This window comes from Nicotiana tomentosiformis, chromosome 5 (assembly GCF_000390325.3).
Source record: "Nicotiana tomentosiformis chromosome 5, ASM39032v3, whole genome shotgun sequence".
Taxonomy (NCBI): domain Eukaryota; kingdom Viridiplantae; phylum Streptophyta; class Magnoliopsida; order Solanales; family Solanaceae; genus Nicotiana; species Nicotiana tomentosiformis.
In genome coordinates, this window is record NC_090816.1 from 18,717,353 (window position 1) to 18,732,785 (window position 15,433).

The window sequence follows — 15,433 nt, forward strand, 5'->3', positions numbered from 1 at the left end:
ACACATATGCTACATGGCCTACCTTGCGTATGATCTTATATGGTCCAATGTATCGAGGGCTAAGTTTTCCTTTCTTTTCGAACCTCATAACACCTTTCATCGGTGATACCTTTAGGAATACCTAATCATTAACCTGAAACTCCAAGTTTCACCGTCGATTATCCGCTTAAGACTTCTGATGGCTTTGAGCTGCTAATAGTCTTTCCGGTATAAGCTTAATTTTCTCGATTGCTTGTTATACCAATTCTGGTTCTACTAATGTAGTTTCCCCAACATCGAACCACCCTATAGGCGACCTACACTTCTGTCCGTAAAGAGCTTCTATGGAGCCATCTAAATATTGGAATGGTAGCTATTATTATATGCGAACTCAATAAGAGGCAGATGATCATCCCAGCTACCCCTGTAGTCTATCACACAAGCCCGTAACATACCCTCAAGTGTTTGAATAACACGTTCAGCCTGTCCGTCTGTCTGGGGGTGAAATGTTGCACTAAGACTTACCTGAGTTCCCAATCCTTTCTGGAAGGACCTCCAAAAGTTGGCTGTAAACTGAGCTCTTCTATCCGAGATAATAGATATAGGGACGCTATGCAGTCGTACTATCTCTTTAATGTAAAGTCTTGCACAATCCTCTGCGTAATATGTAGTCCTAACGGGCAGAAAATGGGCTGATTTTTTTGTAAGTCTTTTAACAATCACCCATATAGAATTGAACTTACGCTGGGTATGAGGTAAGCCTACGATGAAATTTATATTGATTACTTCCCACTTTCAAGTCGGAATCTCTATAGCCTGCAATAATCCACCGGGCTTTTGATGCTCAATCTTGACCTGCTTACAGTTAGGACACTGAGCAACAAACTCCGCTATATCCTTTTTCACTCCGTCCTACTAATATACTTTCTTGATATCATGATACATCTTCGTTGCTCCTGAGGACCCCATCTTTTATTATCTCAAATGGTTTCTTCTCCTTCCGAGGGGTTGTATCCCTATAATGAGCTAACATAGTATCATCATATTGGCTTTCATTCACTTTAGTTACTAAAAAGGATATTGTCGTGTCCAAAATAGTAATTTCGATATCATCTGAATCCAATAATCGAACCCTAAGACTAGCTAGATGATGAATCTCATGGGATATTCCCCTCTTCTCTAGCTGTAAATATGACATGCTACCATTGATCTACGGCTGAGGGCGTCGGCTATTACATTCGCCTTCCCTGGATGGTACAAAATATCAGCGTCATAATCTTTAAGTAGCTCCAACCATGTCCTTTGTCGTAAATTCAATTCCTTTTTTTGAAGATATACTGGAGGCTCTTATGATTTGTAGAAATATCAGCGTGAATGCCATACAAGTGGTGCCTCCACATCTTTAGTGCATGAATCATTGCGGATGACTCTAAATCATGGGTCGGGTAATTCTTCTCGTGCTTTCTTAGCTATCTAGAAGTGTAAGCTACACCCTTAGTATGTTGCATCAGTACACAACCTCAATCCAACGTCCGAAGTGTCACAATAGGTAGCATAACTATCGGTTCCTCTGGGAGCGTTAGAATCGGTGCTGAAGTTAATCTGTCCTTCAATGTCTGGAAATTTCGCTCGCAAGCATCAGTGCATTGAAACTTAGTTCCCTTCTAAGTCAACTTACATGGGTATTCTAATCCTGTACAATCATTACTCAATCGAAGTCCCAAACGTCATCCTTTATCTATCATAATTACGCCCTTATTCCACTACCAGGGCACTATTCCATTTCTTATAAATGCTACTAGTTTTAAACTCCTTTGAGTTCATTCAAACCATCAGCTCCTTTATTTTCACGGGCTTATTCCCGAGGACTTATCCATTCTCGTTACCTTCTCACTCACCCCTTTGTTTTTTTTTAATCCTTACTCATGTCTTCCTAAAACCTTGTCGCTCTACCATACTTTAGCCTGCGACCTACATATATCTATTTATACTCATTCGCAATCTTCCTTCAACTTGCTTGCACTATAGATTTCCTTATGTTATTCTGGAACATCAAGCGAGACATCACATCGTCACCCCACTTTTGTCAAAGGTGCTGAAAGAGAAGAAAATCCCTTTATAAGTCTCATGTAGTAACCGAGAAATCTACAAACCTCCGTCGGTGTCGTGGGTCTAGGTCAAATCTTTATTGCCTCAATCTTTTATGTATTAACCGGTATACCTTCACTTGAAATAATATGCCCAAGAAAAGCTACAGAGTTCCATCGGAATTCACACTTAGAGAATTTTACATACAACTTCCCTTTTTGTAGAACTCTGAGCTCAGTACGCAAATGATCTGCATGCTCAGTCTCTGAATGAGAATACACCAATATATCATCTATAAATACAATTACGACGGGTCTTAAAAGGGTCTGAACACACGGTTCATCAAATCCATGAATACTGCTGGGGCATTGGTCAAACCGAACGACATAACACGAAACTCCAAGTGCCCGTATCTGGTCCTGAATGCTGTCTTCGGAATATCTTTCTCCTTAACCCTTACATGATGGTACCCCGACCTCAAGTCTATCTTTGAGAAACACTTCGCACCTTGCAACTGATCAAATAAATCATTAATCCTCGGGAGAGGATACTTATTCTTGATCGTCACCTTATTCAACTGTCTATAATCAATACACATCCGTAAGGAACCATCTTTCTTCCTCACAAATAACAAGGGTGCTCCCCACGGTGATGTACTAGGTCTGATAAAGCCTTTTTCAAGTAAGTCCTTAGTTGTTCCTTCAACTCTTTCAGCTCCGTGGGGGCCGTTCTATAGGGAGGAATAGATATTAGATGAGTATCTGGTAGTAGGTCAATAGCAAACTCAATTTTTCGCTCTGGCGGAAGACCCGGAAGCTCATCGGGAAACTCATTAACCACAGGGATGGACTGAATGGTTGGTGACTCTATTTCCACATCCCGAACCCGAACTACGTGATAAATATAGCCCTTTTATCATCTTTCTTGCCTTGAGATAGGAAATAAATTTACCTCTCGGGGTTGCCATATAACCTTTCCATTCCAAAGAAGGCTCTCCTGGGAATTGAAATCAAACCATCTTTGATCTACACTTGATGTTGGCATAACAAAAGGCCAACCAATCCATACCCATTATAACATCAAGTTCTACCCAACCGAACACCACGTACCTTATCCTTGTTTATTATCAAATCTATCACAGACCATTACGGGCCACATCTATATATATAAGTAACAATATTAATATTACACCCCATGTTTTTGTACGTGAAAGTACGCCATAAGTAAAGTGATGAAATCTCGGAAATGAGATGTTACGTCCCGCATTTTCGTACGTTAAAGTTTTGTCGTAAGCTAATCGACGTAAGTTCGGGAATGAGATTATTTTGGGATTATAAATATTATGCTATTTCAAACAAGTGATGAGTAAATTCGTGAAGGTGAGAGGGTAAGAAAATCGAAGAAAATGAATTTCGTCGAAGTTTGACATTTTAGGATAGAATACGGCGCGAGCTAAAATACTCGGTATTTATGGACTAGTACCATACAAGGTACCACATGACCATAATAGTAAGGTGTATAAAGTGTGTTAAAAGTGAGTAGTATTTTAAGTAATTTGAGAGAATTCTTAATTATGTGGGTAATTGGTTAATTATTGGTTAGTGAGAGATTAATAAGTTAACAATTAATTAGAATGGTGGATAAGCTTAATGGATATTATCCTCAACGTGGCAGCAATCTAAGTTTAATTTAGTGACTCTTTACTCAACAAATAAGGTGGCTCATTTAGAGCAATTCTTGTCTAAGTCATCACCTTAGTGGGGCCCACACCCACTAAGGTAAAAGACTTCCCAAAATAACAAAAAGTGATACATATTTTGGCAAATGGGAAAGATATATTTTACATGGAGAAGCTTTTGGATATGATTAAAGCTTGCTAACGTTGGATGCTAAGATTTAATCTCCATGGACCAGCAACGTTGGATGCTAAGCTTGCTAATGGATTTTTTCCTACTTCGATCCGATGTTACGTGTTTTTGCAAAAGACGTGTGTTAGAGGAATTGTCAAGAGAATCGGTTCAGGTATGTTAAGGCTAAGCCCTTTCTTCATTTTGGCATGGTCTCGTAATTATACGAGTTTGATAACGAGGCATAAAGAAAAATTCATATCCCGGAATTTACGTATATTTTTCTAGTCTTGTAAGTTACAATATTCTCCTTATCGGGACTTCATATTCAATTGAGTATTTTTTTTTTACAGTCATGAGAGCAGAGAACCTATATATATAGTATTACAATATTTTCATTATCATCGAGCTATAATCGATGGGCAGGCCTCTATTGGGCAACCTCTGATCATATGGTAAGTTATATACTGAGCCTGTTGTAGTCGAGCACCTATGAGCGAGCCCAGTTAGCCGAGATACAGAGCCAAGTATGGCCGAGCGCCTATGAGTGAGCCTACTACGGCAGAGCAAATATATAAATATTCTGAGCCTTATAGGGTCGGACAACTACTTTACTTACTATATTGAGAGAGTTGAGTCAGTATCAACAGGTAAGAATACCTTCAGATTATCTTGACTCCCAGTTACTTTCAGTTATTATATTATCAGTTCAGTTTTATCTTTCAGTATATTGCCTTACATTCTCAGTACATTATTTGTACTGATGTCCTTTTTGCCTGGGGATGTTGCGTTTCATGCTCAAAGGTCTCGATAGATAGGTCGAGAGTCCTCCAAGTAGGCGATCAGCTCAGCGGAATATGTTGGTGCACTCCATTTACTCCAGAGTTGCTTGTTTGGTCAGTATGATTTTGATGTGTATTGTTTGGTATAGCGGGGCTATGTCACTACCCTTATGACAATTATGTATTCTTAGAGGCTTGTAGACAGATGTCATGTACGTAAAAGATTGTGTGGCCTTGTCATCCTATGTTCAGTGTACGAGTGGTTATTTTGGTCTTATAGGCCCATATGTCTTATGTATAAGTTGGTATTACATGTTGTATTCTACCTATCTCACGGCAGTCTCTACGGCTCAGTTATCTATGATAGTATGATACGAAAAGATACGTTATGTTGGTACTCGGTTGAGTAAGGTACCGGGTGACCGTTGCGGCCCATTAGTTTGGGTCGTGACAATTAAGATATAACTCGCATAACTAATTTAGAAAAAAGTTTATATACATAGGAGTCGACAAGGTCGTAGATATGTCATACCCAAAACTATACACGTGATACTGTCTGCAAAACCTCTAAGAACCATAACCATAATATATATAAGTCGGGACAAGACTCCCTACCTCCTTACAACCACCTAACATATTTATAACCCTGACTTGGTAATACTCCAAGAAGAAGTGGAGCTCAACAACCAAAAGCTGACATCTGGAGGAAATCTACAGTAGAGGGTCCTTGCCTCGTCCTATATGAGAGCCTTGGTCAGACACACTTCGAAGCGGAATTTTCATATCCTTATCAGTTACTTTCCTCCTCTTGGCCCGACTGCTATCCTCTTCTTCTACATGTCCCACAATATACACAGACAAACCTTGATTGACGGACTCCCAAGACTATGGACTATCTGGAACCTCAGAAGAGCTGGTGTCTATAAATACCCTAACATAGTTTGGAGCCTGAGGGTAACCCGATTGTGCCAATCCGTGCACCACTCCCCTTATACCCTGAGCAACGGGCCCTAATAATGAAACTAAGGGCCTTGGTGAGGTTGGAACTCTTCTCACCCCATCTGCTGTCGACGAGATCGAAACTGCTCGAACGGATGACTCAGATGGATCCTCCTCGATAGAACCCATGATCTCCGATGGATCTAACTCCATTATGTAACTTATATCTCCTTCTAAAACCTTCGTAGGCTTCTGACCCGTGCTAGTGGCTTGCGTATGTCTTCTAGTAGTAATAGGCATCACTAAAAACATAAATAAAGCAAAGATCATGAGTGGATACTTACAACTCGGTTCTATCGCACAATCTGGATTAGAAGGAAAAGTAACCATCCTAAATGTCTCGTAGCCTCCTGTTTATAAGTGTGGTCCACTACACGTTCATAAACAAGACTCTACTAGACACGGTTTGTAGACAACCCTAGGACAAAACTGCTCTGATACCACTTTTGTCACGACCCAAACCGATGGGCCATGATGGATGCCCGAGTCCTACCTGTCGAACACCCTTATGCATGCGTCTAAGATATAAACATTATTAGTGTACTTGAGGGAAACCTGTCCAAAAAACATATATACATAAACACGCAGAATACAGTGGGGCGAGCCGGCAAGGCTGCTATAGACAACTATATATCCAAAACTGGAAGCCGACGAGGCCACATACTATACAACTATACATATTGTCTACATACCTCTAATAGAATATACAACTGTACATGGACGAGATTTGTCCACGTCATACCCATACATGTATACAAGCATATCATACCAAAATCAAAAGCAGCTCCAGATCAAATGGAGCACGCCAACTCTCGCTGATCAAGGATCCTAAGAAGGGGGACCGTCGGCTTGTCTACCTGCACCTGTGGGCATGAAACGCAGGCCCCGGGAAATAGGGCATCAGTACGAATAATGTACTGAGTATGTAAGGCATAAAAATCAGTACATGAAAGACATAGATGAAACATGGAATAAAGAATTCCACCTGTAAGTCTAAATAACTTTGTAAATCCTAAAATATTTATAATGTCATGCACGTGCGTATAAATGTCGTGTCATGCATAGGTATAGGTGTACATAATATCATCAAGCCTCTGAGGGCATCCCATCATCTCATCTCGGCCATTGTGGGCAAAATCATCATCATATACCCGTAACTTTTTCTCATATCCAATATACATATATACGCGTATATAACGCCATCTGGTCATGGGTCAATGTAAATGAATGCAATGCATGATAAGTACGTCAATAAAATCTTTCGGAGTGTCATAAGACCATTATGCTTCTGATTAATATCATGAAATAGATGTTATCAACTTACATATTTTCTGAGACCCATGAACCGATGATAGAATAATATGACACATGGGGAATCAAGAACATAAGTATCTCTATTTTTTCTATGAATAAAGTCATTTATGAAAATTGCGCATTTGCTCATTTCGTTTGTGTCGTATAGATCATGCCAAAAGAAAGAAGGGTAACATACCTAAGTCGATTCTCTTGACAATCCTCTAACACACACTAATTGGGACAAAACACGGAACAAGTTGTATGAAAAGCTCAAAGCAATAATGTTGCTTATGCAAAGACCATCTTGGCTGAAACTTTTCCTTAAGTGATTGGAATTAACGTAACTATGAAATGGGAACCTTGACTGAAGCTCTTAGAAATAACGTTACTACTGTATGGAAAGCTCTTGGAAAGCTTGAGTGAAGTTCTTTCATAAGATATTATAATTGTTATCCTTAACTTTTTAGGTGGCCCCACATAATTAAGCTTGGTGTCATATTTCTTTCTCAGAGTGTGACACCTTGCAACCTTTATTACTTAGTCATTAAAAGGAAAGGGATGCTTGCCATGTTGGGGGAAGGGGTTAAATCTTATCCCACTCTTTAATTAATTATCCAATAATTAATCAATTACCCACATAATTTAAGAATTACCTCAAATTACATAAAATACTACTCACTTTTAATACACTTTATGTACCCTACTATCATGGTCATGGGGTACCTTGTGTGGCACTAGTCTATAAATACCGGGTATTATGGCTCGGATCGTATTATATCCCAAATTGATCACCTTCGACGAAACTCATTTTCTTTGATTCGTTTACCTTTTAAACTTCACGGCACTTATTTATCGCTCGTTATACATAGCATAAATGCGTATAACCTCAAGATAATCTCATCCCCGAGTCTACGTCGATTAACTGAAGATGAAACTTTAACGTATGAAAACGCGAGATGTAACATTGTTGCCCTGAGAGGATGCATTGATTTCATTATTGTTGCATTTTAACTGCCATATATCGATGTTTTGAAAATTTCTGAAAGACATTATTTCTGTTTCAGTTGAAATTGATATGAAATTACTGTGGAGTTTTAAATGTTGAACTTGAAAGCATGCCTCCTTTTTTATGTTGGAAAGTATTGTATTTGGACTTAGCTGTGAAGCTCGTCACTATCTTCAATTCTTTATTTAATATTGTTACTTATTAAGTTGGTTGTACTCATACTATACCCTGCACTTCGTGTGCAGATCCAGGTGATTCCGGACACAATGGGTATTGATTCCTTCGCATAGTTAATTTTTCGGAGATTCTAAGGTAGCTGTCATGTTTCGCAGACCTTGTCTCTCATTCCCTATATTTTGTTTACTGTATTTATTCTCAAAACATTATAGACCGTATTTTCCAAACTAGTGATGTATAGATGCTCATGTACTCAGTGACACCGGGTTTTAGGAGTGTACTTACATCTAGTATTCGTGGGATTTCTCTTGAACTTAATTATTATATTTTCAGTATTTAAAAGAAATTGTGGGTTATTGATGTTGTCGGCTTGCCTAGTATTGAGAGAGGTGTCATAACGACAGGTTAGGATTTTGGGTCGTGACAATAAGGATGCATTAATTTCTGTCTCTAGTAGATCCGTATCAGATAATGCTACACCTTTTTCTCCACCTAGTTCAACAACACCAAATTAAGATATGTCAAGTTCACACATGTCTCCAGAAACTAGCTATGTTTCTCAATCATCCACACAGGTACAATCCATTGAATCTCAAGTCATTGAGTCTAACAGCCTTCAAACAAATCCCTCAAAACCTAGAAGATCAGGCAGAACATATAACACTCTTACACACCTCAAATACTATGTGTACTCTTTGCCAAACTTTCAGCATCATAACATAGAACTTGAACACCACGCTATTCACACACCATTTAATGTATTCTACAACAACAAATAACATGTTTCTTTCAATGTCTTGCATCTTGAAAGCCAACAATTACTTAAAAACATTTCACATGATTGTGAGCCATCTTCTTATGAGAAGGCATCTGTGAATCCTGTATGGAAAATGGCAATGACATACGAATTTGAAGCTTTATATGCTAACCATACTAGGGATTTAGTTGCATTGTCTGCAGGAAAGAAAGCTATAAGTTGTAAATGGGTATACAAGATCAAACACAAGGCAGATGGAAGTGTAGAAAGATTTAAGGCAAGACTTGTAGTGAAGGGATACACACAAGAAGCAGGAATTGATTACACAGAAACTTTTTCACCAGTGGTAAAGATGACCACAGTCAAAATAATAATCAACATTGCAGTAAAGAGAGGGTGGGATCTTTATCAACTAGATGTAAACACTGCATTTCTTTATAGGGATCTACATGAAAAAGTGTACATGGAGGTTCCACAAGGTCTAATGGTGCCTAATGGAAACTTAGTGTGCAGACTTAGGAAGTGATTATATGGTTTAAAACAAGACATCACACAGTGGTACGATAAGTTGATAGAGTCCCTGCATTCTAGGGGTTTCAAACATTCAGCTAGTGATTACTCATTGTTCTACAATAAAAAGGGGAACTCAACAGTCTTTGTGATTGTATATGTAGATGATGTGATTCTTACCGGCACTAACTTAGAGAAAATTAAAGAATTGAAGGCTTTCCTGCACAATCAATTCAGGAAAAAGGATCTTGGGAAGTTACACTACTTCTTGGGGCTAGAGATGTTGTGTAAGGCTGATGGAGTATTGTTTTGCCAGAGAAAATTTACTATGGACCTACTAAAGGAGTATGATTGCTTGACATACTCTACTATTAGCTCTCCACTTGATTCCACTATTAAATTGAGGAGTGAAGAAGGACCCTTGTTGTTTGATCCAGGGTATTACAGGAAGTTGGTTGGGAAATTAAACTTCATAACAAACACAAGACTGGATATAGCCTATAGTGTCCAACATTTAAGCCAGTTTATGCAGGCGCCAAGGGAACCACATCTAAAGGCTGCTATATATGTTCTTAGATACTTGAAGAAAGATCCTGCTTTGGGAATATTTCTGTCCAATAATCCCAGCTATGCCATCAATGCATATTGTGACTCGTATTGGGCTGCTTGCCCTGATTCAAGGAAATCTGTGAGTGGGTACATTGTGCTGCTTGGGGAAAGCCCTATTAGTTGGAAGTCAAAGAAACAAACTACTACCTTATTATCTTCTGCAGAAGCAGAGTATAGGTCAATCAGGAAAGTTGTTGGTGAATTGGTATGGATAAAGAGATTACTAGAAGAACTAAAAGTTATGTGCACCAATCCCATAACTATGTTTTGTGATAGTCAAACAGCTGTTCATATTGCAAGGAACCCTGTATTCCACGAGAGGACAAAGCATATTGAAGTGGATTGCCACTTTGTGCGAGACAAGATATATGATGGGCTAGTTACGTTACATCACATTTTCACCTCTGCCCAATTGGCTGATATCTTGACAAAGACACTTACAAGGGTTAAGCATTTTGATCTTCTCAGCAAGTTGGCAATGAGTCCCTCACCGCCAACTTGAGGGGGGTATTGAAAATGGTTGATGTAATATTTATGTGTAAATCAGTTGTGTAGACTTAGTTGTGTAGTTGATTAGTCAATATTGGTCAATGTAGTTGAATTAGTTAGAGTGGCATTTTTGTAATTAGGATATTTTTCTATTTTTCTGTTACACTCTTACATACGTGTGTGTATATACACTTTATAGAAATAGAAATTACATAGAGTTCATTTCTCTAATTCTTCTGTCATCTAGAACCTTCTCTCACAAACTCAACTTGGTTCATCAATGGAGATACTTAGATGATTCTGATCTCCAACTTCGACAACACCATTTATGTTGATTTTTAATATTTATGTTAAGAACATATATAGTTAAATTGACTGTAATTTGACTCTAAAAGTTGGTCAAATTAACCATTGCTTAACTATATAAGGTTGGAGCAGTGGTGGATTTAGAATTAGATATGTATTACAAGTTGAGAAAATAGGTTATAAAATGTATGTATAACTTTATTTATATTTTTGTTTAATGCTTGCATTAGGTTAAACTGTCCACATCACACCCATTTGAGTGCGGGGGCGAAGCCATCTTTTGCTAATATTGCAAAAAATTACAATGTGTATATGAGTAAAATATTAATTTTAGATGTATAAATCATATATTGAACACTCTTTGTCGGAATTTTATTTTTACTTCTTTCAAGTTTGAACACCCTTAAAAAAAATCTGACTTCGCCCGTGGGTGCGGCCCTTCCTCAGACTTTGCATGAACGCAAGATGCCTTATGCACCGATCTACCCTTTTTTTTTTCTTTTTTCTTTTTTTCTTTTTGTCACACGTATATATATTGTTCAACCTCAAAGCACCGAATTCTGCCGAACACGCAAGTAGAGTGAGTAATTAATTAATTTAATTAATTAATTAACTTAGTTGTGTAAGCCCATATGATGTGATTTTAGGAAATAGCGAAGCCACATGCACGGTGGTGGCAGTCTTGAGAGGTTTATTCTGTGTTTTGTGCAGTCTACTACTTAGGTGACTTAGACTATCATGCTTTCATGTTCATGTATTTTTATATAATTCTTTTTCTGTTTCTACGCAATTGTCCTATTTCTTCTCTAATTGTATTTCTTGGTTCTTGCTCCACCCCGCGTTTTCGGGATGAATGTATTTTATCGGCTACGGATTCATCTCAACCCATAAGTATTTAGATTGAGTATATATATATATATATATATATATATATATATATATATATATATATATATATATATATATATGCAAAAATCTATTAAAATTTAATAAATATTATATTTGAACTTATAATTTTAACAATATAATAAGTTTAATATTAAAAATTTTAAAAATTGAACCAATCAAATTTTAATCATTGATACTAGTCCTCCCACACAAGAATTTATTGGTCAAGGAAAGTGTATATTTGATGGTGAAACAACTTAAATTTAATAAAAAAACTGACTTATCTTGATCCAATTTCTAAAACTATTATTGGATCATGCAAATTATTGGCTTTATTCACGTAAAATCGTGCAGATTTCTTCCAAATGCTTCGTCTAAGGCATGCAACAATCATTCACCCTCTTACTCTAATATCGAAGCTCACAGCAGCAAATAACAAGATAAAGGTCAATAAATAAATAGATAAAAAAAGGGAAACAATTAGGTAGTTTGTCACCATAAAGTGTTTCTAAATAGTACTGAACTCTTAATTAATGTGTTTGGGTAATTTTACCAGGCACAAAATGAAATAATAAGTCCACCTATCTTTTTTAGGAGAAAAAAATGAAATAATAAGTCTACTGCTTAGGTGACTGAGACTATCATGCTCTCATGTTCGTGTAGTTTTATATTAAAAAAATTCTGTTTCCGTGCAATTTGTCCTATTTCTTTCTCTAATTGCATTTTTTGGTTTTAGCTCCACCCCTCGTCCTCCTCTAGTTATATTTTGAAAATGATTAATTTGAATAAATTAATACCCCAAACATTAAAAGCCTTTAGAGGCCATTGATTTAGCAGAATACGGATGGTTCCGTTGTATTATAATTCTAGATCTGTCACTACTCTCACAAAAATTTATTAATTTGTCGAGGAAAATGTATGTATATTTGATGGTCATACAACTTATATGTAATAAAAACTCCAATTTCTATAAGTATTATTGGATCATGCAAACTATTGGCCTTATTCACGTAAATCATACAGATTTCTTCCAAACGCTTCCTCTACGGCATGCAACAATCATTCGCCCTCTTACTCTAATATCGAAGCTTACAGTAGCACCTAAGAAGATAAAACTAAATAAGCAAATAGATTAAAAAAAAAAAGGAAACAAATAGGTGTTGTCACCATAAAGTATTTCTAAATGTTACTGAATCTTAATGTGCTTGGGTAATTTTACCAGGCACAAAATGCAATAATAAGTGCACCTATCTTTTTTAGGAGAAAAAGGAAAGAGAAAATAAATTTTTTCGCTCCAGAAAAAGAGAAAATTAGTTGTATCGGTCTTGTCTCATATTTTTGTAAGTCAAACGAGCTTTCGTTAGTAAAGAATTTCTCAAACTCTAAGCTAGTCGAATAAACGCAATTTACCGCTCGATTCAAAGGTGTAACTATGCACCTAAATTAAACCATCAGAGATAAAGCAGAATCGATCAGCTTTTGCATCACGAAATCGAATTATCTTACGATGAAACAACGATATGACGCGAAGAAGCCCCCATCCACGTCAATAATACCCTCTTACTGATCATGCCAACTTCTTTATTAGTTATCTCCAAAATCATAGATGTGCTTGACGCACATAAAAACTACTTTTTCATTGATATCGATTTTTTTACCTCACTGAGTGGTTTATAATATGAGGAATAGTGGTATATTCAAAAAATAGTATACAAGTAAAAAAAAATAGCAGAACATTTCTTATTGCATAGATAATTTTATCTATTAAGTTCAAATTTTTATTTCACAATATAAACAATAATTTCAAAAAAAACAACGAAATCAGAGTGCAACATTGTTCGTTCTTCTCTAAAGGAGAAAAATAACCCTACCAAAAAAAATTGTGTCATCATATTCACATCCATATTTAGATTCATATGGGGACAATGGACATGAACGGGCAAACACTATGGCCAAAACCTTTTTTAGGGGGCTAGGCCGGCGCTTATTCGGCCCCCACTCACAAATTTTGATCATTTACGCCCCCATATTTTCTTCGATTTGACTTATGTTGCTCGGATCTTTCATTTTCGTTCAAATATGTCTTAACTGTGCAAAATTAATTAAAAAAACGTGAATAATTTAAAAACAAATTAAATACACTTTGAGTTTGTAAAAAGTTACACAACATATACATAATATTCATACACAGTCGTATATATCAAATATGTTGTTGTGATCGAGTCCATGTATTAGAGCCTCAGACATGAAAATGTGGCAGGACAAAGGAGAGAGTCAGTTTTTTTTTATTGAGCTTGTGCGACACTATTCCTAACTAATTGGGATTCCAATACGAGTACCGACACAGATCGGAAACCAAAAAATATAACATTAAATATACAGTGGCGTACACATAATTTTTCATAAGCGGTGTCACGATTTTAAACAGTACACAAATAATAATTCACTATAACAGCATATTAAAAATATATATTTTGAATTATTTTTATAAAACACAACTCAAGTATATTACTAGATATGAATTTTTATTATTTGAAATGTATTCAACATAACCTCATTAGAAATAATACTAAATACTTTTTGATATATAGAACAACAAGTAATCACACAAATTCGTCATTCGCACTATTCTGCAAATTGTTTTTAATCAATTTCAATGCTGAGAAAGAAGATAAAAATAAAAAAAAATAAAAAAAAAATAAAAAAAAAAGTAGCCAACTTATAGTACAAGAATAAATTTTGTTGCATAAAATATACAAATGTGACTCTTGATCCATTGATTTAGTGTAATGTTAATGCTTAATAGGTTAATGGTTCAAACCTCAACACATTTTTTATTATAGATGAGGCACAAAGATTTTAAATCACAAATGAAGCCAAGCTGAATCGAACTTGTGGCATCTTAACGAAAATTAGAGCGCCCAACCAGTTGAGCTACATAATCGCGCATGTTAAGTGGTGTCACTCTAATAAAGTTATCTATATTTTTCTGATGAATTTTAATTATATATACTTATTTAAAAAACATTTCCTCACATGACACCGCTTGGACTAAGGTAGATCCGCGCCGGCAAATACAGAGTTAAAGCTGACTTTAGACCCCAAAAACAACATATACAATCTGACGTGTCACCTCCTTTTTAATTAAAATTATTACAAAGTCCACAAAACCCGGTGGGCCCTTACAAACCGCCCATTCCTAAAGATTTAGATGAGGTGGGTCCCTTCTCGGCCTTTAGATGCTTTCCAGATATCAATCTCGTGCTCATTGGACCCCACTTTGCTTTTTTGCCACGCTGGAATATTGTCATTGCCACCTAATCTCTGCTCATGTCTCCTCCTAAAGTCTATATAAATTATAATATTTAGATTAATAAAAGATTTTAAATCAGTTTATTTTTTAAAGAGTGATATAGTTGCAAAAGCCCGAGATCTTTTAAAGCGATTTATTTTTGGGAAAATGACACTGTATAGCCGCTCTCAAAATAATAGAGCAATTATATAACATACTTTTTTTAACTATTATTTTGAGTGCGATTATACAATATCATTTTTTCTATATTTTCATAAGTACACTAAAAAAATACTATCAAAACTTAGCTGGTGTCAAAGGAAGTTTTTTGTAAAAGGATGAAAATACGTGAGGGTAATTTCGTCGTTGTTGGGCGAGAGAAAAATTATTTTTTTTAATTTCATCATG